The sequence below is a fragment of the Cavia porcellus genome, unplaced genomic scaffold (assembly GCF_034190915.1).
Source record: "Cavia porcellus strain 051 isolate PalLab524CR breed Dunkin Hartley unplaced genomic scaffold, mCavPor4.1 scaffold_25, whole genome shotgun sequence".
In the NCBI taxonomy this organism is placed as follows: Eukaryota; Metazoa; Chordata; class Mammalia; order Rodentia; family Caviidae; genus Cavia; species Cavia porcellus.
Genome location: NW_026947508.1, coordinates 58,846 through 82,005, shown reverse-complemented (window position 1 = coordinate 82,005; position 23,160 = coordinate 58,846). Strand labels below are relative to the sequence as shown.

Genomic DNA, 23,160 nt, shown 5'->3' with positions numbered 1-23,160 from the left:
ACTCCCTCCTTCACCAATCCTGGTTCTACTACCTCTCCTGCATCCTGATACTAGCATGTCCCTGACCCATGTGTGACAACCAGCAATCCTCCCCCTACCACTGGGTCTTGCTTTAAGATGATCCATGGTTAAGGCATGCAAGATTTAGCCGGTGAGTCAGGGACTCAGAGAGGCCACTGTACTAATAGGTGGCTGTGGCACACATGTAAAGGGTATCTGAGCTGGGTGGAGGCCACATGCTGCCTCCTGTGCCACAGCCCTGACCAGCCTGCCAAAATAGTCCTCACCCAGGTTTCTTGTGTTTGCTAGCCCTATGCTCAGGCCTCCTAAGTGTTACTGTGTCGCTCTAGAAGAACAAGCTGTGATCTGACAACCCTTACTCCAATCTCCATGGGCCTTCTGTCCTACTCAGGCATGCTTGGGAAACAGGAAGCCATTTCTGGGTTTCTGTCTGATCTGGGGGTCCACCTAGTCCACCCTCTATGCCACAGTCTCCTCACCCTATCTGGAGAACCGTCCCTCTTAACTGCAGCCCTTTCCTCCCTCCTCTTGGGAGTAGATTCCTGCCTGGGACTGGGCTTTATAACCAGCAGATTATACTCCAAACACTTGCCTTGCCTGGCGTGTGGATGTCACCTTCCTCTGCACATTTCAGAGTAAAGCAGAAATGAGAGAGAGAGAGAGAGAGAGAGCGCACTATGGGGTAGAGTTGTCCCACCCTGGCATTTGTGCACAAGGAGCACAAGGCACAGGCCCACAGCACTTTCTGCAGACCCTTGTCTCAAAGGTGCCTTGCTGTCGCTGCTCTGGGTCCCCCTGCTCAGGGCCCTCTGCTGCTGGGCTGAGGCCAGAGCTGCTGCCACTGGGAGGGGAGGAGGGTCATAAATAACCTGAGGGCAGCAGTGGTTCAGACGGTGACCTGAGATTCCTGGGGGAGCTTGAGGGCAGCTGCAGGGGCCTTTGCCCCCAAAGTGACTGCTCTAGCCTTGACCCATCTTGGAGTGCCTGCCTCTTAGAGACCCCCTTACCCAGCCCTTCATCAATCAATCAACCATTTATTGAGCTCCAGATGTGGCATAAATCCAGAAGAGACAACCCTGAGGTGGGAAGACAGAGATGCGGAGGAAAGCGATGTCTATAGAGCACAGGTGTGGAGTCAGAGGAGGTGCCGGGGAGTAAAGTCCTGGCTTGCGCCTCACCTGTCTTCCTGAGCTCAATAGGTCTGATAATGAAAGGCTGCACATTTGGGGAACAGGCCCAAGATCCATTCAGACCAGGGACAGGCAATGCTTAGGGAAAGCATATGGGCCGCAGCTGTGGGTCCAGATGATCCTGAACCCTGAGGAAACACACTTGTGTACTCATGTGCCAGCTACTAGTAAATGCCTGCATATTCAACACATACAGACAGCAGTCACAGGCATGCACTCCTGTGTGCTAGCACAGTGGTTCCTGAATCTGCATATGCACGACAGGCGCTTGGTACCCTTGAATATCCACGTAGCTTGGGCTCCAACACAAACACAGAGTATGTGCTAACTTATACAAGCAGACAAACCCTGAGACCTGGACATGAAACACATAAAAGGCACCCACCAGATGGACCCAGGTCCAAAATATTCATCTGCCCAAATAAGATGTTGGATACAAGAGTCTAGTTGGAAGCACTGTTGGGTACTGAAGGGTTAACCTAAAAGGTCACAGGTTAGTGGTAAACCAGCTGGGACCCCCTCAGACATTCCTGCAGAGTGGCAAGAACCTCTAGAAATGTGCTCCTGACCCTGATCAGACACAGAGGAGCTGCCCTGCTGGGACATGCTGAGCCTGTGGCTAGCTGTGAGCTGGCTATAGGCCATGTAATGTCTCTCAGGAGACAGAAAGGTGTTTCTGAGGCCAAGCTGTCCATTGACCTTAACTTCTGCCACTTGAGGAAAAAAGGTAGGGCCTTCTCAACATTACCCTGCTCCTAGGTTTGTACTGTCTCCCAGATGTGTACATACAGACATTTTAGTAGACTGCCCCCAGGACTCTTGCTGCTGGGCCATTGCTAGCTATATAGTATCATTTTCAAGTGTGTCAATGCATATGGTGACCCCCAACACCAGGGCAGTGATGGACATGAGCTGTAAAAACCTACTAGCACCTTGGTGCAGCACAGGGACCTCTTCCAGATACAGAAGCTACTGACCTGACAGCATTAGCAGGAGCTACAGCCTTGGATCTGCAGGATTAGCCCCTTCCCTCAAGGAAGGGTACTGATGGGGGAAGGGGGCAGCCCCTGCCTTAGAGCAGCTTTTCATATGCTACAGTCCCACCTGGACCTGGGCTATGCTGGAGGCTGAATCAGGTGGTACAATGGTGGCTCCTGTAGTGACCTAAGCCTTGGCCCTTCCTGGTCACACTACATGAACCACCCTTTTCTGTTTTTCTTGGAGCTGTGTTTCCCATCTGGCAGAGTATGCTCAAAATCCATGGTTCCCCTTTGGCCTGGAGCAGAACAGACAGGGCAAAAGTGCCCAGAATATGCAGGCCAGGTGACTGCCAGGGCACAGCTCCTCCATAAGATGGACCTGGAGTACAGAAGTTGTAGAACCCCCCATTCCCTTCAGGCCAAGTGAGGAGAATGGGTGAGTTTTCCAGGGCCCCTGGGAGCCTGAATGTCTTCCCAGGAAGTAGACATGAAGGCTGGTTCTGTCTTTCTCCCTACGGACAGAAATGGCTGAAGCTTGAGTAGTAGAGGGACAGTCCATGGGAGAAGCTGCTGGGTTGATGTGGCCCAGTGCAGCCACCTCCCTTGGTTCAAGCTAGCACAGGTGGGAGCCCTTCTTCAGGTGGGAGGCCAGGGGGCCTGCTAGAACTGAGCAGCATGCAGGCCTTGGGCCTAGTCTCACCTGGTCCAGGAGTATGAAAGGGCTCAAAGAAGGCCAAGAGACACAGTGTGCTCACACCTATTGGTCCTGGGTGCAAGGGACACCTGCATGCTCATGTGTGTCTGTATTTCCTTCCTGCCATGCACTTCAGCTCATCCTGATCCCGTGGGCGTCCATGTTCCTCATTCTTTGGGTGTTGGTTGGTCACAGCTTACTCTATATGTTTACCTCCCTGGCCTGGGTAGACCTTGAGCACTTGGGCCGGATAAAGGAATCCCAGCCTTGTGCTGTCTTCAGAGCTTTAGGGCAGAGGTCATTCTCCAAAGAGAAGTAGGGGTGGGCATGGAGAAGTAGTGGTCTTTACCATTCTGCCAGGGCAAACCAAGAAGAGGGCATCATGCTAGGTGTGGTGTGCCACTCAGGAGCCTGAGCTAGGATCACAAGTGTGAGGCCAGTTGGGACCATTTAGTAAGGACTTGTTTCAAAATGAAATTTTAGGGGCTGCGGCTCAGTGGTATAAGCACCTGCCTTGCAAGTAGCAAGATGTGAGTTTGATCCCCGGTACTGGTAAAAAAAAAAAAAAAAAAAAGAAAAGAAAATTTAAAAGTGCTAGGAATGTAGCTCAGTGGTAAAGCACCTGCCTAGCAATCTTTAGGGACAAAAGGTGGGGCGTCCCAGTGAGTCCTGAAAACTTGAAGGTCAAAGGAAATAGACTGGGGGAGTGCAGGGAAAAGGTAAAAGCTATAAGGGGCATGAGGCTAGATATACTTTCTGAGAGGCTGCAGATTGGACCCCAGTATGGTCAGAGCTGGGACCAACTCATGACCAGATGGGTGCAGCGTAGGGTAAATTCTGGTCTCTCTGAGCCACTTCCAGCTCAAGGTGGCCACTTAGCTCTGGGTAGCCCTTCTGCTTGCCTGTTTCCTTCAGCTATCACCAGCTCCAGTGGGACTCTGAATACCTTTTTTTTTGTTTGTTTTTGAGACAGAATCTCACTATGTAGCCCTTGCTGGTCTCTAACCCAGACAATCTTCCTGCCTCAGCTTCCTGAGTGCTGGGATTACAGGTGGGTGGCACCAAGCCCCTCTCAACCCCTCTGTCCCCAGAAGCCTAAGAATTTGACCACAGATGTCTTCATCAGATAGAGACCTGGGGAGGATCTGGCATGGCAAGGGTAAACATCCTTGGTCTTTAGCAGGCGCATCCCAGATCGGGTGGTGAGGTCAGAGTATGTGGTGCCCCATGGGGTACAGTGCTGAGGCCTTGCCTATAATAAAAAAATGACACTGAGGACCTTGTGGACATAGTTTGGGGCAAGCAGGGGTCACAGTGCTGCTTGCTGGCCCAAGGTCTCCTGATTTGTGTGCATGCTCCAATGGTTTTGTTCTCTGGGACCGGAGAAGACAGAATTCAGGCTTAGAGGAAACTGGCAGACTAGAGCCTCAAAAATCAGCCCAGGTTGCCTGATAATGATGTTGACTGCCTCCTGGATAATGTCCAGGGGATGTACAAGAAAAAGCTGAAGACCACCTTCCAGGAGGCAGGACTGGCCTCAGGCCAAGTGTATCCTAGATCTGCCCACATGTTACAGACCCTGGCCCCTTTGCAGTGTGCATGTGGGCATATGGCACAGAACAACCATGAATATTCAGGCACCTCTAAATGAAACCTGACACAGTGGCACTGAAATTACTCCCTCACACAGCCCTGGATGCTTCCTGAGGGAGCCTCAGGACCAGTGAGCAGGTCCAGGGCCACTGTGATGGGCTGACGAGACATGCTAGTAAACCCAGTTGCTCTGTGATCCCCTCTAGAGTTTGTTTATGTAGTGAAACTTGCACCCAAGCAATGCATAGTTTTGTGCTGGATACTGTGGGATTTCACCCACTCTGCCCTGATGGGGTCACACCTTTGAACTGGCTTCACTGGGAAGAGGCCCCATGCCAGGATCATTGGAGGGGCAGGTGTCACTTTGCATCAGTTTCTTGTGTTGGTAATGTTCAGAGCAGTAAGCTTAGGTAGACAATGAATTTATTGTTTCCCATCACAAGTCAGCCCTAGACTATCTTCCTGAAGTGCAGACTGAACAACCTGAACCAACCTAGGCTAAGTTCTGGATTCCTGTTGTCAATGGGCTCCTTCCCTAGTGGGCAGGTTGTCAGTGACAGCCTCTTTGAGGACACTGATGCCTTGTATGGGTGGGTGTCCTTTGAGGGATGTGGGTGTGAGTATTCCATAATCTGGAGCCGTCTCATGTCTGTGTTCTGCTGAAGGTCACAAGGGGGTAGTCCTAAGTGCTGCTTCATGAAAACAGGAACCCTTTACTGCTCAATCCTGAGTCATGCACTGCTAACCAAGGTGCAGCCCCAGAAGTGGGTGGGTTGCATCCCTCCACCGAGCCCAGGAATAAAAGCTCCTGACCTGCTTCCTGCTGGTCCACTGTAGGAAGTAGGGCACACACATGTCCACAGACACATGTTCAAACACTTACAGGTATCCAAAGGTTCTGTTGACTGCACCCCCTTGGATACTCAGCCTACTGTCTAGTTGTGGCTGCTCACCCGAGGAGCAGGCTCACTCTAGAGATGTGAGTGGGGTCTTCAGGCCATTGCAGCCCAAGGCCTTGGGGCCTGGCTTGTGATGACAGGGCTCAGGGACCTGAGGACCATGCAACCCCCAGAACAGTGCAGGATACCACGGCAGAAACTTACTCTCCACCCCAACTCTGCCTGTAACGCTGAGGCCAAGACCAATAAAACACCCACCTCACAGGAGACAGCTTTATCTTGTTGATCGAAAGTCTGCCAGCCCAATTTATGATGGAACATAAGATCTCCAAATCTGAATTTGTGTGCTGTAGTATAATGAGAGGTCAATGAGATTGACAGTGGGCTCATGAAAGGACTACAGCAGCCTGCAGAAGACCTCAGTTCATGTTCTAGACCCAAGGGAGGGATGACCAAGCTGTAGCAAGACATAGGGGAGGCCAAGTGAAGCCTTGCCTTTGAGGTGCACTGTGAGGGGAGACAGACTCGGGGTAGACGGGGTTAGTCAGGACCATTGTGCTGAGGATGACAGACCTCAAGGATGGGGGCACTGTCTGCTGGTCTCAACCTGAACTTCAGCCATGGGCAGGTTCTGGTCTGAGAATAGTCACAGCAAAAGTTCTGACCTTGACCTAGGGTCCCCTCATGGAATAGAGGTGCTGTGGGGGCACATAAACTCACTCCTGGCCTCCTCTCAACCCCTCTGTCCTTGTCATCCATATAGCTCTGGGGGAAGGTGGGGGAGGGTCAGCTCCATGGGGGGTGGGCACTCGGCCAATCGAGGCTGGCTTTCTGAGCTCGGGATAGACCCTGACTTCAGGATTTATATAAATAAGTGAAATGAAAAGTGCTGGCAGCCTTGATCTGATTACAGTCATTCATTCTCTGGTCGTTAATAATTTGTGCAATAAAGGATTGTGGCCACTCCAGGGAGGGGGAGGCTGTGCCTCAGCCCTCCCTTGGCGCCAGCCTCAGGAGCTGGAAACATAAATTATTAGTTTCTTATCACTCGGGCTACCATTGCTCATGCTGCCAGGGTCTGGTGGGAGCTGGGGGAGGTCCTGCTGCCCAGCCTTCTGCTGCTCATAGGCTCTGAGTGGACATGCTGGGTAGGACCCTTGTCACTTAGCCCCACACCTCAGGAAGTATGAACCCTACAGCTTCAGGCTGCAGCTAGCATGAGAGGGATACAGTGCTTGTCTTCTGAGCTTTAGGCCCTCTGTAAATGAAGCAAAAACACCAGCTCATGATGCAGCCTCACATGCCTGGCCACAGCAATAGCATAATGAAGGCAGGTTCTTGGCATCAATGTGCTTGGTGGTGGGGGCCCAGAGACCCATGCCTGACCATTGCCTAGGAGAGGGAAGCAATGGGGGATGCCACTGGTGGACTCGGAACCTATCACTGAGGGTGCACACCTGCAGGAGTGGCCTTGCTGTCTTTCTGTGCCAGCCCTAGTAGGAGGCGTGGAACACACAGGGCTGGTGCTGTTGGCAAAGAGCACAGGTGCAGGGGATGCTACAGGAGCACTCTGAGGTTCTGTGCCTGTACTGTGCTGCACTCCTGGGCTGTGGTCTGGTTCTCAGGTGGAGTTGCTGACATGTATGGAGCTAGAGGCTGAACTCTAAGGTCACAGCCCAGAGCTCCAGCCCCAGTGGTGACAAAGTTGATTTCATAAGTGTTTTCCTCCAGTGCTCCCAGCCTGCCTTGGGCAGTCTCCTGTCCTTACCTCCAATCTGGGAAGGGGAGGCTGAGATTGGGGGCCAGGTGCTATGAAGCAAACAGGCTGACAACCATCTCCTGCCAGTCAGTACTTCAGGATGCGTTACCATCTGAGCTTTCCTTTTCTTGGACTGGGAGTTGCTGTGGACCTGCCTGGCATTTTTGACAGAGGAGATATCTGGTGGGCACCAGACTGCTGGGGGGCCACATGCATAGGGTCTTTGCATACCACTTTGTGGTTGTGTGGCCTAGGGTAAAATCTTTAATTTCTCTGAACCTTCATCTATAAAATCAAAGTGAGAATGAAAGGAGACAAAAGTTACTGTTTTTTTAACATCTACTTTGTGCCAGGTATCTGGACCTCACAGGTAGAGCAGAGCCATGAGCTGAGCTGCCTCCCATGTTTCTCTGCAAATGCTCCAGAATGTCATTACGTACCTCTGCCCTTGGCTTCTTGGACATTGGGTGCAGTTGTGGTGATGCCTTGATCTCTTCATCTATCCTATTATTGTGTCATTTCTGTTACCTTCAATTGATTTTTCTTCTCCTTTGGATTTATTCTTCTTTTTTTTGCATAACTGGTGAGTTTTGATTGGGTAACAGGGACCATGATTTTTTTCACTATTTTTGTAAATTTTCACTTTGTTCTGAGCTTGGAAGATATTTGGTCCTGTCAGGTTTCACTTTTAGGCCTTTCAGGGAGGACAAGAGCAGCAGTCTGAGGCTTTGTCTGCCTTACTCCACCTCATAAAAACTTGCATGGAGAGAGCAAGAGTGAGAAGGAGGGAGGAAGGGAGGGAATGAGAGAGAGAGAGAGAGAGAGAGAGAGAGAGAGAGAGAGAGAGAGAGAGAGAGAACACCAGCAACCCTCAATCCAGCCAGCAGCAGGCAGAAAACCCTGGTAACCCGAGGTGCAGGCTCTATGTGTGATGCCTGGAGTCCAGTATTATCCTGGGGACCCCTCTCTGACAGGCACCATCCTCAAAAGCAGAAGCAGCACACTCCCCACATCCCTGCGTCTGGTGTCCCTCCCTGCACAGTGTGACCTGTTAAAGGAGGCCTTCCCCAGGGTCCTGTTGGTCTCCATTCCCCGAGTGCCACTGTTTCTTACTGGCCTCACTATCAGGAGCTCTTCTGTCCCATTAACTCAATACTCACAGCCTGCAGGGTACACACAGGACCATGGTTTCTGTCTGATTTGTTTGACTGTTGCTGAGCTGCCTCTGTGCCAGGCTGAATGCCAGCCTAGGAAGACTGGGTGAACAGCCTTTCCTCCAGCCTCTACACACAGGGCAGTGCTGTGGCTTCTTTGTTGACACTCAGTACTGGGTCCAAACCCTCTTCCTTTTGGAAGCCTTATTTGGCTCCCCCAGCAGAAAGAATCCTGTTTCTTGAGCTTCTGAACTTTCTGGAACTTGGCATTCTGATTCTCACAGGCATCCTGACTTCCTAACTGGACTTGAGCCTCAAAGGGATCCTTCTGGATTTGGGGGTGTTGGCACTTATGCATCTTCATCAGAAATTCCTCTGCTGAAAGAACAAACGGGATTTGGTAGGACCCACAGGGGCTATTGGTGCAGTCCTGCTGCCATGGTGTGCGGGGTGTCTTGAAGCTCAGAGGCTTTAGGTAGAGGTCAGGGCTCTGCTTACCTGCAGATCCTTGCCACCAATTAACCTTTCCTCAGGGGCTGCCTCCTCCTCCCTCAGAGGCCCATCTACTGTTTCTGTGCATTTCCCTATGACTCACCTTACATTTCTGACCTCTAGCACTTTCGCTTGGGGTACAGCCTCTCCATTCTGTGGACCCCTCCCCGGTTGCCACATCTACACCCCACTTCCCCCTCCCTCTGAGGCCTGGTCCCCAGGCTCGAGTATATATACATGGAACCCTACCATGTGCACTTACAGACCAGGGCATACAGCAGATGGGCTGTGGCTAGGCTGTGCACAAACACAAAGACAATTCACTTAGGTTTTCCTCATCCAGTCCTGAAAGCCCTGATGGGGGGCCCCAACCCCTGTGTGGTTGCTTCTAGACTGATTTCATTTATCACTGGCCAAGGATGAGTAATTTCATCGTGAGCACAGTTCAGGGTGATAGATGAGGGAGCGGGCAGGTGATTGCCTTGCTGCCTTCCTTCTTAAAGAGGGAGGCTGGAAGGACTCCCCTGCCTCCTTATAAAAGCAGTGTGGCTTAGGATGGGGAGAAAGGGGTGGCCAGCAAGGCCAATGGGAGTGGGTGAGGCAGAGGACACAAACCAGGTCTTCTTGTCCAGGTCCCTGAGGGGAACATGAGGCAGAGTCCAGGGAGAGGTAGCTGTTCCCCAAATCCTGCCCAAGTCTAAATCCAGAGGGCCCCACATAGTGGGAGGGTTGAGGACAGGCAGTGTTTGGCTTTGGTGTCCAGACAAAAAAAAATGTGAGGATACTTTCCTGTAAAAGTTGCCATGTTTTTTTTAGGAGTGACATTTGCCATCAGCTTCTCCCTGTGCCAGTATTTTTAACAGGGTTTTTCTCCCCAGCATGAGCACACCCACACTTCTCAAAGTAACAGCCGCCATATGCCATCAATGTCCTGGTTCTGGGTTGTCTGGAGCCTCATCCTAGGGTGAAGCTGCCTCCACTGGCTCAGCCACAGCAGGGTGGCCTTGGGTTTGGCAGGCTGGAGCCAGAAGGCATGGGTGCCCAAGGATCAAGCCCACCTACCCTTTCTATTGTGGTAAGGTTCCTGGGGTCTAGGAGTGTAAAAGAGACCCTGTCACCTGTCCATGTGGGGACAAGTGTGCTCAGCCAGCCCCAGTCCTCACTGAGATCAAACAAGGGGCCATGTGACCAGGCAGGTTATCTCCTGGCTGGAGAGTGGGCAGACCGATTCAACTCTGCAGGAGTGACCCTGTCCTGGGAGGTATAGCTGGTTCACTATGCCAACAGCTGTTGTCACCATGGTTGATGAGCCTGAGAGACAGTGGATGGTGATGGGAGGGGGCATGGGCACTGGAGTGAAGCTGTCCCTAAGCAGCCAGGCAGCATCCCTAGAGGTTGCTGGCAGAGGCTAAGGCACCAGACGCCTCTGGGAAGTCTGGGTGGCCACCCACCCAAAGCTGCTGCCTGCAGCTGCCCTGGGGGCAGGCCCCGGCTGAGGCCACTCACTCAGAGGACCCCACCCACTGCTGTAACTTAACCCTTCCATTCCCAGTGGTGGCACTGAAGGTGGTGCGCACAGGGACTGGCAGAGAGCCTGTGGGGCAGCCACAACCAGTGACTGCTGGAATTGCAGTGCGGAAGGAGTGAGGCCCAGGCAGGTCTTCTGACCTGTCCCTGCCACTGAGGACACCAGCCCGTCCCGCCTCTTCCCAGTATCTCAGGGAAACAGTGAGGACACATCAACAACCACAATAGCTCTCCTGGGCACCCAAACGGGTGCTCTGTGTACAAACCATGCAGCTGATGGTCACTGCCTTCTGGGAAACAGAGACTCTGAGAGGCCTGGAGAGAAGGCCAGTGGATCTTGCTTCTTCCAAGGCTACCCTCCACCCACTGCTCCACCTGTCCCCTACCTTCCCTCCTGTTCTCATCTCCCTTCTCACTGGTCCCTTTCCTGCTTCTTCTTTCTCCCAAACAGATTGTACAGGGATGTAACATGGCCATGGGGAGATTCAGGATTCCCAGAGCCAGTGAGGAGGGACTGTGGCCAAGGGCTCTTTGGGGGTGAGGAGTTGTCTGTGGGACCCTTGAGGGGAAGAGTCAACTCCAAACACTTACAGAGAAAATGGACTGTAGCAGTCAACTCTAAGCCTTATCTCCTTAAGCCCTGAGGGACTGAGGCAGAGACAGTAAACCAAGGCCCTCTTGCTTACTGCAGAGCTGCTTCACCTGTCACATAGCACTGGCATTCTAACTGTAGAAAGGAGACTTCTCAGCATTGTAACAAACAAACAAACAACCCATAAGCAACAGCAACCTTGGAACTACTGTAGATTTCACTGGGGACAGGAAAAAAAAGTGAGTTCCTGGTGTGTTTCTTGGGCTCAGCCTCCCTAGTGCCTGTAACTGCTCCCTAGATTTGATCTGGGCACCGGGGACTGAAGCCTGGTCATCTGTCCTCAGACCTGAGAGTCTTTTAACAAGGATATGGCAGCCTAATGGGGCTCTGGGTTTTGTCTGTGACTGTGTGGGAAGGAGAAAGTCTGCCAAATCTCCAGCATCTTCCCAATGGTCTCTCCCTCAGTCATGACCTATGATCCATTCTAGGTGGAAGAAGGTACAATTTGTGGACCTAGAGAATATTCTCTGCATTTCACTCAGCAAAAAAGGACTGAGCATGAGAAACAGGCTACTGAAGCATGTGGGAATATAGGCAGCTCGTCTCCCTGCACACAGAAATTTTCTGAAGTATGAGGATATTCCAGCTGAGCTTAGGTGGAGGAGGCACTGACCAAGAGGCCACAGAGATGGTCAAGACCCAGCTGAGTTCAGACTCTTATACTGTAGCCTGGGCCTTGTGGGAGAGCCTGAGACCTCGCACACTCGGTGAAGACATCTGGGTACATTCCCTTGCAGATCCCTCAGAAATTTCACCTTTAGAAAGGCCACTCCTTCCCTTTCAAGCAGGCAGGGTAGGCCATGTTAGATGGACCATGCCAGGCCCCTCTGTATCCACCCAACTCAATCTCTCTGGTCACTAGGCTTATAAAGAGGTCACTAGGTTTATAAATGGGGTGCGTGCTGCAGGTCACCCTTGACATTGGTAAGAATCAGCAAAAAAAGTAGTGGAACTCTTCACTCAGAGGGCAGTGAGAAACCTCCAAGCTGCTATTCCCAGAGGTCTGACTGGAGGCTAGAGAAAGCCAAGAAAGGGAAACAAGGGACAGAAAAAGCCAAGTTTTGGCATAGCTGGGGAGAAACTGATCATATTCAAAGGTCCAGGGTCTGTTTTAGAGGTACCTCCAAGGTACAGGAGGGCCTCCAAAAGAAACTGAGCCTTAGGAAGAAAGAAAAACCTCAGCATCAGGCAGAGAGCTGAAGAACCTGAACCATGCTTCAGGGAGACAGAAGGACACGCACAGAAGTCCCTGCTAGGTGGCTGGAGCCACAGTGGGTCACCAGGGTGATCTCTGGGGGCAATGCCTTGCAAGAGTCAGAAGAAAGGGCTGCCAAAATGCAGAGTGGGGCCTGGTTAAAGGAGAGGGAGAAGAGGGTTGTGGACATGCTGGAAAAGGTCTACAGTTGGAGGTAGGGAGAGCTGTGTGCCTTCCTATGAGGGTGGCTGGACTGGTGTTCCAGAGACAGCTTGTCACTCAGGCCAGAGCTGATCGAACTGACTTGGGTTTCTTTGATTTTTAAATTTTATTAGGTGAATTTCATATAAAGTTAGCCATGGTAAAGTGTACAATTCACTGGTATCTAGCTCACAATGTTGTACAACCTCAGTTGTTCCTAAGTCCAACACATTTTCATCATCCTGAGTGGAAACTTATTAAGTCACCCCCTGTAATCCCCCTCTCTTGAGCGCTGGTAACCACTAATCTATTTTCTGTCCCTGTGGAGTTATTTTTCTGAGCATTTTTCTAAATGGAATTGTGCATTATGCACCCTTTTGTGTCTGGCTTCTCCCACTGATCACAATGTTTCCTGGTCTCACTCATGTGGAAGTGTGTGTCAGAGCCTCATTCCCTTTGTGACTGGACCACACCTTGCTCAACGTCCGCTGGCTGCTGGGCATTTCAGCTGCTTCCATGCTGGCAGGTGGAATGGCACTGCTGTGAACTCCACAGATGTGCATTTGCCTGAATCAAACACTAATTTTCAGTTTTTCTAAGTATATGCCTAGGAGTGATACTGCTGGGTCACCTGGTACTGTAATTCCTTGCTTGTGTGTGTGGTGCTTGGATAGAATCCAGAACCTTGTGCATGGTAGGCAAGTACTCTGCCACTGACTTACGTTCCCAACTCTTTATTTTTAAACAGTTCTAAATTGCCCAGGTTGGGCTTAAATTTGGAATCCTCCTACCTCAGCCTCCTGAGTAGCTAGGATTGTAGATGTGTGCCACCATGTCTGGCTGTGCTTAACTTCTTGAGGGGTCCTCTCTGTCACACTTTACATTTCCACCAGCAATGCAGGAAGGTTCTAACTTCTCGATATTTGTCAACACCCGTTACTTTTCTTTATAAAGATTGTTGCATTCTGGTAGATGTGGAGTGGCACCTGGATTGTCTATTTGGAATTTATTTTCTTCGAAGGTGGGGGAGAGGATGGGCATAAGTGCAACAGTTTGGGGGAGGCACCACCAACCCCTGTAGGGGGGGCTGGAACACTTGTGTAAGGGCATGAGCGTGAACGTTCACCATGTTCCTCTAGGCCTGCTGTCCTTTCAGAGCTGGGTCTTGGAAAAAAGGCTGGGTACCACATTAGCAGGCCACAAAGTCCATGTGGATTCCCCTAGAGAGGGTGAGGGTTCTGGAGCAGATGTCAAGACCCAGTTTCTATGGACAGATCCTTCCTGAAATGAGTCCCTTTACAAGAATTTGGGATTCCAGCAAACAGTAGTTTGGAAACTCAGCCACGGTTAAAATGAAGCTTCTTGTCCCTTTCTCTTAATTTCAGTACACAGTTTGGAGCTGCTACTTAGGCACCCCAGCATTGTACTACAGGGATCTCAGAGGGTGGAATGGTGTTTTAAGAAGCAGCTGTGCCCTTGATGACAGTGTGTGAGCCAGGTCCTGGGACCTAGTGACTGTAGAGAAGAGCCTGTGCCTCTAGGAAGACAATGTGGAGAGGCATCTTGTACAGGCACCACCCCAGGGGCAGCAGCCAAGTCTTCGGCTGTTTCTCAGGGCCCTTAGGAGTGAGCAGAGAGGCAGGAGGTGGGACATTTCCTCCACGGCAGTCTGGTGGGGAAGTTGTCAGGCTGACTAATGGAGCCCAGGAAGAGGCCAACACTGGTGGGGAGACATCTGTAAGCATCTGCTGGCTCCAAATGCCGGCTCCACCTGTCTCCTTCCATGCAGCTACATTCAGCTCTTCATGGGGCTCCAGAAAAGAGCCTGGTCCTACTTGGCATAGGGTAGGAGGACTTGTTTCCCATCATAGGAACCCGAGACTAGGCCTCAGGGACAGTGCTCATCTGTGTTCCCTGAGCCCCCTCTAAGCGTCCCCTGCTTGGCTGGTTCACTATTCTCACTGCTCTGGCTGGTCTCTCAGGTGATATCACAGTGAGAGGGACACAAGCTATAGTGATCTAGCTCACAGCTACATCTGTTTTGCTGAGGAGTTCCTCATTTGTACCCACAGAGCTTAAATTCTGCACCCACAGATCCTTCCCAGTTCTGGCCAAGATCTTGGGCCTGGTCATTGGCTTGGCTAGTCTGCCTTCTGCTGGTCACATCTGTCTCTGCAGGCAGAGGAAAAAAGGCTCTGGCTATCTGACTGTCTTTGGATCAGTCTTCTAACTTCTGCACAGCCTGATTTCCATCTCCCAGCTCAGTATTCAACCTTGTCTTTCACCCTGAGGGCACCCTGCTCCAAGGCAGCCCCAAGAAAATGTCCACATGACCAGGTCTGTTAACACTCCAGGCCAGCTTGGTGGAGGTAGAGCTCTCTGGGTCCCACTTCAGATGGGTTTGAGACCCTAGCCAAGAGACCTTGAGAGAGGCCTAGGGAGGCCCCTGATCTGCAGGAGCCAGTGAAGTCATACTTCAATTTCTGATCCATAGCAACTTAAAATGAGTGCTTAGTACTCTAAGTTTTAGGGTATGAGACTCCAAAATATCTAACATTGGGACTCCAAAATATGTCATGTATCATGGGCATATTTCAAAATGGCTAGACATGGGCTAGGGATTTAGCTCAGTGGCATAAATGCCTGCCTGGCAGTCATGAATTTGATCCCTGGTACAAAAAAAAAAAAAGTTAGACAAACTGCAGTTCCAGGGAAGGATTTGAAAGGCTGTGACAGAAACTGATATCATCTGAACTGGTGAATGATGAATGCAGGTAGAAGCATTCCTTACTGATGTCTGCTCTGTTTCTGCCTGCCTGGGGAAGATGTGGCTTACACAAATGACCACAGGTAGACTGTCAGGAAAACAGGACAACTCTCGCTCCTCTGTGCCTCCCCTCGGTCTTCTGCGTCCAGTTTCACTGCCCTTCCTACAAAAGCCCAAGCCCCTGTCCCTTGGTTTGGTTCAGCTGTCCTGGCGTGTCTCATACCTCTTGTGTATGGCTCTTGTGCTTAGGGATGTAATAAATGTGCATAGTCTTTTCTCTATTAACCTGTTTTTTTGCAAGTTTATTTTTGAAAGGATTTTGCCCTAGATACAATATTATGGCCGTGGGAGGCAGAACCAAGGGATGTTTACCTTGAGGTCACTTTCTCCTTCCCCTATGACAACTTCTTTTCTCCTTCATCAGTGGTGCAAAGAAAGTTCCAATCTGCTGCTCGAGCATCACCAATGTCCACCCTAAGTGCAACCCCCAGTCAGAGGTTATATGTGTATATCCCATACTCCACGTCCAGATCAGAAGAAGCCCAGCTGTCTTTGGTCATTGGACTCTTCTCCACATCCTTGGAATAAAGGCTACTGTTTCTTTATATTTATTCTCTTTCTTCACACTGAAAGCCCTTTCATTTGGTTCCCTGGCTGGGAAGGCAGCGGGAGTGACTCCTGGGGTGCTCGCAGTTTGAGTCCCTCTGCTAATTCACGGACCAGACCATATTTGGGATTAATTCCTCATTTCTCAACACTTGGGAGCTTCTCAACTTGTCGCCACCAGCCTGCAAACACCAGCCTATCTCTTTTATCACAGGTGAGGTGAGCCAATTTCTTTCTTTCTTTTTTTTTTTTTTTTTTTTGTCTTTTTTCCTTTTTATTGGTACCGGGGATCGAACTCACGACCGCCTGCTTGCAAGGCAGGTGCTTATGCCGCTGAGCTAAATCTCTGGCCCCTAGGTGAGCCAATTTCTGTCCAAGGTTTTCTGTTACCGTGGGCCGGGTCCTTGCTGGATTACCCATTCGGTCCCTGGACTAAGGTAACAGTTCTCACGTTCCTTGTACGGTCCAAGGCAGAGCCATTACTCTGGTCCTCTGGGATCCTAACCCAGTGCCTTTTGGTGACAGGCAATGGGTTCGGGTTGGAGTGTTTTTTTTTTTTTTAAATTTTTTTTTGTCTTTTTCGTTTTTATCGGTACCAGGGATCAAACTCACAACCGCACACTTGCAAGGAAGGCGCTTATGCCGCTGAGCTAAATCCCCAGCCCCTGGGTTGGAGTGTTTTAATCATGCTTCCAAAATAGGTGATGATCTCTTTTGTAAAGTGTGATCTGGGACAATTTTCACGTTTTGCGGGAGAGCCAGAGCTCTCACAGCTTGAGTCAAAATTGTCCTTTTGGCTCACTTTTAATTCGGTCCCATGGGGAATACTGTTTCCTGTCCCCCAAAAAACACACCTCTGGGGTGCCTGGTTTGTAACCTTGGTATCCTTGGCCTAAAGAAAACTATAAAAATTAAACAATCTTTTACTGTCAGGAGGCTGACCTATGAGCTTAATGGCAGCCCATGGCCTAAAGAGGGGACGTCTGACCCCTGTATTCTCAAAAATTTATATGACTTTATTACACTAGTGACAAGTTAGCAGAAATTCCTTATGTACAGGCCTTCTTTACCCTAAGGATGTACTTTTCTCTCATTAAATCATGTATGGCAGCTCAAATCTTTTTAGCTAACTCTACTGTACCAGAACTCGCCCCTCCTTTCCTCAAGACCCCTTAGATGATGTGCTCTGTCTTTACTTCCCCTCCTCTGTATCCCCAAGATCAAACCCTACAGCCTTCTCAGCCAAAGGTTTCTATACCCACTGCACTGTCCTCTCCTCCTCCTTCACCCACAGTGGCCTCTAATCCTTGCCTTAGTGTCTCTCCCCAGTTTCCAACTTCTCAATCCCCCCCACCAGAGCCATCTGTTCCATCAGAGGGTTCTTGGTCCCCTTCCCCTGTGTCACCAGTTTCTCTGCCAGCTCACCATACAGGCTCTCGGGTGTTCCAGCTTTGCCAGAAGCCATGTTGCTGCAGCTCACATGGAGGACAGCCGCCATCTTGTGGCCCTCTGCCACATGACAGGGTGCCACCATCTTGCAATGGGTCTGAGGGTCAATGGCCATCCCCTTGTGGCTCCTCGAGTGATCAACAGCAGGCATCCTGCTGCAGGTCACATGATGATTAGCTGCCATCTTGTGCTCACTCACTGTGCTGCTGGCAGCAGCTAGGCTGCTGTGGGCCACTGTGTGTATGCAGGTCACAGCCTGCATTTCCTTGTCACATGGTGATGAGTGGCCATTTTGTAGCCAATCAGGCCTATACATGCCTGCCAGATGGTTGGCCGCTCGGTGGCCATCTCCTCCACAGCCTTCTCAGCCTCAATCTCTACACCTGCTTTGAGAACAGGCTGGCCCAAAGGGACTAATTAATATACATATACCTTTCTCCCTTTCTAATCTATCTCAGATTAGCCATAAATTAGGTTGCTTCTCTGTTGACCCACAGAATTTGAATTTATAACTAATTGTTATGATTTACATTTCAAGAATATTTATGTGATTCTGAACTCCATACTCAGCTCACAAAAGCGAGCTCAGCTGTGGCAAGCAGCTCGAGAAGAAGCCAGTCACAGACATAAGACAAATACCAATGAAAATGACCCTGGGCCTACTGCAGTGCCAGAACTTGATCCTAACTGGAATTACCAAAATGGAAAAAGTTCTTATAAAATACATAAGATGATTGAATGTCTAATTGTGGGCCTTAATAAAATTGCTCACAAACATACTAACTATAACAGACTTTTAGAACGGGTCCAGGAGGCTAGTGAAAATCTGGCTGTGTTCCTGAATCAGTTTAGGAATACTTTAATTATGTTTACTAATGTAAACCCAGACTCTCATGAAGGGATGATTGTTGTTAACTCTTACTTTATTTCTCAGTCTGCTACTGATATTTGTGCAAACTTACAAAAGGCTGAACACGGCCCTCAACCCCACACGGAGACCTTCTTAATATAGCTTTCTGTGTTTTCTTTTCTTTTTTTTTTTTTTGTCTTTTTCATTTTTATCGGTACCAGGGATTGAACTCATGACTGCCTGCTTGCAAGGCAGGTACTTATGCCGCTGAGCTAAATCCCCAGCCCCCACTTTCTGTGTTTTCAGCAACAAGAAAAAACTCAAAAAGAGGAGAAAGAGGCACAAAAAAAGAAATTTGCTAAATATCAATCTGATCTCTTAGCAGTGCGCTGGGGCTCCCAAGACAGGAAAGCCAAAACAAGGTGGAGCTGCTCAAGCCCCTCCTGGACCATGCTTCAAGTGCAATCAAGAAGGATATTGGGCAAGACAGTGCCCCAATCCTGGTGTTCCTTTGGGGTCTTGCCCCTATTGCAATCTCAAGGGCCACTGGAAGAGTGACTGTCCTAACTGCCATAGAGCAGGTAAGCCATCCTCTAACTCCTTGCTCTCACAGGAGATTCCATCACCGCCAGATTCATTGCTGACTGATCTACTCAGACTTGCTGCTGAAGACTGATGGGGCTCGGGGCCCACAGCCCCCATTAAGGTATCCTTTTCGGAGTTCTGAGTCTCACTGGAGGTTTCAGGTAAGACACTATCTGTACTTGTAGACACGGGGGCAACTTATAGTGTACTTTCTGAGTTTTCAGGCCCTTGTATTAAGCCCTCAATCTCTGTAGTGGGTATTGACGGCTGGCTATGCAGCCTTTGCAGACAGGGCCTATTCCATGCAGTTTCCAGACTCTCTTCTTTACCCACAGCTTCCTAGTAATTCCAACGTGTCCCACACCCCTTTTAGGTAGGGATCTCCTTCAAAAGCTTAACCTCTCCTTTAACTTCTCCCTCCCCACAGCTCTAGTCCCCCAAACACTCTTACAATGCACTGCAAAGTCATCCCCTCCACTTCCTTCTTCTGTGGTCGATCCTATAGTTTGGGATACTTCCAATCCCACCTCTGCTAGCCATGTCATGTCTATTTTAATTCATGTCAGAGATCCTTCAATTTTTCCTTGCATTCTCCAATATCTCATAGCTCCTAAACACTTAAAGGAACTTAAACCTATAATTAAGTGCCTTTTAGACAATGGTTTTCTTAAACCTACACATTCACCCTATAATACTCCCATTCTCCTGGTACTCAAGCCTGATGGGTCTTATTGTCTAGTGCAAGACCTTAGAGTAATCAATGGTGCTGTTACCCCAATCCCCCCAGTGGTGCCAAACCCTTATACTATGCTCTTTCATATCCCTCCCTCCACCACTCATTTTACAGTTATTGATCTTAAAGATGCCCTTTTTACCATTCCCCCTACACCCTGATTGTCAGGATCTCTTTGTATTTACATGGAGTCATCCAGACACTCTCAGATCTCAACAACTTACTTAGACAATACTTCCCCAAGAGTTCAAAGGGATAGTCCTTATTTCTTTAGCCAAGCTCTTGCTGTTGACCTTGCAGAACTTGATCTCAAACCTAGCACTCTCCTTCAATACATAGATGACCATCTCTTATGTTCTCCATCCCATACATTAACCATACAACATTCAGCTGGTCTCTTTAATTTTCTTGCCAGTCATGGGTACAGGGTATCTCCTATTAAAGCCCAAATAACTTCCCCAAAAGTCACATATCTAGGTCTCTCTCTCACCCCCACCACTCATTCCATCACTACAGATCATAAGGCAATGCTTTGAGATCTCCAGGTGCCCACACCTAAAACAACAGGTTACATCTTTCCTAGGTTTAGCTAATTCCTTTCATCTCTGGGTTCCTAACTTTGTAGCTCTAGCTCAACCCCTTCACAAAGCTTCTATGGGCCCCTTATCAGAACCCCTAGACCCTACTATGCCCATAGATGCCTCCTTTCATAAATTGAAAGAGGCTCTCCTAAGGGCTCCAGCCCTTACCCTTCCTGACCCCACCCAACCTTTCACTCTATATACTATCTCTCAGGGCCACAATGCTGTAGGTGTACAGGGACACAAGAAGGGACCTTCTTTTTGAATGGTAACCTACATGTCAAAGCAGTTAGACAACACAGTAGAAGGATGGGGACCTTGTCTCTGAGCCCTTGTGGCTGCAGACCTACTGATGCAGGAAGCTAAAAGTTTCCATTAGGGCAGTCTATTACAGTACACTTACCTCACATAAGGTGCTCCCTGCCCTAATAACCCCTTCTCACCTCCAACAGGTACATCTAGCCCTCTCTCAGGACCCTTGTATCTCTATTGCAACTAGTGGTCCTCTTAATGTGGCAACTTTACTTCCCACCTCAGAGGGCCACCCTCACCATGACTGTATTGAGGTCTTACAGAAGACTCCACCCCTTTCCCTCACATTAGTAGCACACCTCTCTCTTTAGTCTTTGACACATGGTTCATAGATGGCAGTTCAACAAACACAGACAGCTGAAAGAAAGCAGGATATACAATAGTTAACCAGTTAAAAGTTATAGAGGCTAAACCACTGCCACCTGGGACAACTTCCCAGAGGGCAAAACTTACAAGGGCTCTTACACTAGTAAAGGACAAAGTCATAAATATATACACTGATTCAAAGTACACATTTAGCATTTTACACTCTCTTGCCTCTATCTGGCAAGAAAGGGATTTTATCAACTCTCAGGGAACCCCCATCATTAATGCACCTCTTATCCTTAAACTCCTAGAGGCAGCACTACTCCCAAAGCAGGCAACAGTTATTCACCAGAATTCTGCAGACCCCATTGCTCAAGGCAATGCCTTTGCAGATTCACAAGCCAAGTTAGCTGCACAAAGGCTCTACCCTTCTCATCTCCCGTTGGTCCCAAACAGTCTACTTCCATCTAATTATTCACCAGAGCAGCTACAGCTACTTCATAAACCAGGTTACACACAAAACACTCAGAGATAGATTTTTCAGGGATCAAAACTTGTTCTCTCAGATTGGCAGGCCTTAGACATCATCACTGACTTACATAACTGTTTCCATATAGGATCACAGGCTCCATACAGACTCTTAGCCCCAGTAGTTACACATCCTTCTCTAAAGGCTATCATTCCTCAGATTACTCACCCCTGTCATCTCTGTGCTAGGACCTCTCCTCAGGAACATATAGCACCCCCTTCCTTTCCTACTCATCAATTCGTGGACACGTCCCTGCTTAGGATTAGCAGATAGATTTTACACACATGCCCTGCTACAAAACTCTCAAATATCTTCTCACCTTTGTTTGTACTTTTTCAGGATGGATAGAAGCCTTTCCCACACCAGGGAAACTGCTGATGTAGTTACTAAAGTCCTGTTACAGGAAATCATCCCAAGGTTTGGTCTACCATAGAGTATTCTGTCAAATAATAGTCCAGTCTTTATTTTTCAGATCACTCAACAGGTATCCTCAAGCTTACACATCACCTGGCGCCTACACATCCCATGCCATCCATAATCCTCAGGAAAAGTAGAAAAGGCAAATGGCCTCATATAAACACACCTTACAAAACTCATTTTATAACTACACCAACCTTTGCCTTAACTGCTGCCCCTAGCCTTAGCCAAGCTCAGGGCACTTCCCTCAGCTCCTCCATTTTTAAGTCCTTTTGATCTTATGTATGGCAGGCCATTCTTACTCCACAATCTTCCTACTCCCCAAAGTCTCCCTCCTCTTGCTGACTGCATCCCAATCTTCCCCTTCCTCTAATACTTGTTATGACAACATGCTGATCTCTGCCTTCCCCAACCCTCTGAAGGACCAAACCAGAGCCTCCCATATCCCCAGAAGACCTAATTTATCTCAAATGTTCTAAATCCACAGGACTACCACCAAGGTGGAGCAGCCCCTACCTAGTTTTTTTGGCACCCAACAGCAGTCAAAGTTGCTGGCCTGCCATCCTGGTTTCATATCACTCAAGCTAAGCGGTGCCCTCCCAACCCAACCATTCTGAGTGGACATCTCATCTTCTATTGACCACCTGTCTCTATCTCATTAAGGCCTCACAGCCACAAATCTTAGGCTAAGTTATGTTTTGCTATCCAATTTGGTTCCTAATGCCTTACATTCTATTAGTTATCTATTTTACAGCAGGACTCCTGACAGTCTTTTCTAAGATTCCCACATCATGCGTAAGATCATCATGTTGTTCTACATGACAGTTCTGCCAGTTCTCTCGACACTCAGCTGTTTAGTCAAACATGAGATCCCTGAAGGTCTAGGCTCTTACCTCCCTTATAGTGACACAGCTGCTACCCTTTCCACCCCTCTTATTCTTTCCAGCTCAACTCCTGGACCAGAGACAAGTCCGACCTACCTACACTTTTAACTTTTACCCTTTAGGATAAAAAATAATCACATCTCATAACTTCACTCCTCCTAACCCCACACTTATTTTTCAGAATTCTACCTCAGCGTGGTAATGATTCTACCTCACCATGATCCTGATGGAATGGCCTATTTAAATCAAAGACACATGTCCTTCTACCTCACCTGGGTCCTTCAATATGATAGTGGCCTTCCTCCTCATAAAACCTTGTCTCTCTGTTTTTTCAGTCTAATGTGCAGGCATTCCCCAATGATGAAGTTGTCCTGGCTGAAACACCTAGCACCAGCTTCTGCATGGGCATCAACCATCATCCCGTCAACCTTTCAGCAGGAATCAGTAAGAGAGAGACTTCACTCTTTTCCTAACAATAAAAAGATGGGAATAAAAGGGTTTTGCCCCAGATACGATATTACAGCAGTGGGAGGGGGAACCAAGTACTGTTTACCTTGAGGTCACTTCTTCCTTCCCCTATGGCAACTTCTTTTTTCCTTTACCAGTGGTATGAAGAAAGTCCCAATCAGTTGTTCGACTGTCACCAGTGCCCACCCTAAGAGAAACATCCAGTCAGAGGTTATATATATATCCCATACCACCTGTCCCAGTCAGAAGAGGCCTGGGCATTTTTGGTCATTTGACTATTCTCCATATCCTTGGAATAAAGGCTACTGTTTCTTTA

The 23,160-nt window shown here is 49.1% G+C and overlaps 1 long non-coding RNA gene across 5 annotated transcripts in view; it reads left to right on the top strand.

The window, feature by feature from the left end:
• LOC106027909 (uncharacterized) overlaps positions 1–23,160 on the top strand; it is a 26,432-nt gene extending 3,272 nt beyond the window's left edge. For 2 of the 5 annotated variants that reach the window (XR_010042828.1, XR_010042829.1), the window contains exons 2-5: positions 15,549–15,944; positions 18,412–18,610; positions 22,712–22,820; positions 22,982–23,160. This is a non-coding gene — a long non-coding RNA (uncharacterized LOC106027909). Of the gene's footprint in view, positions 1–15,548; positions 15,950–18,411; positions 18,611–22,711; positions 22,821–22,981 lie in introns of all 5 variants that reach the window. The other 3 variants (XR_010042831.1, XR_010042832.1, XR_010042830.1) reach the window with 3 other exon arrangements.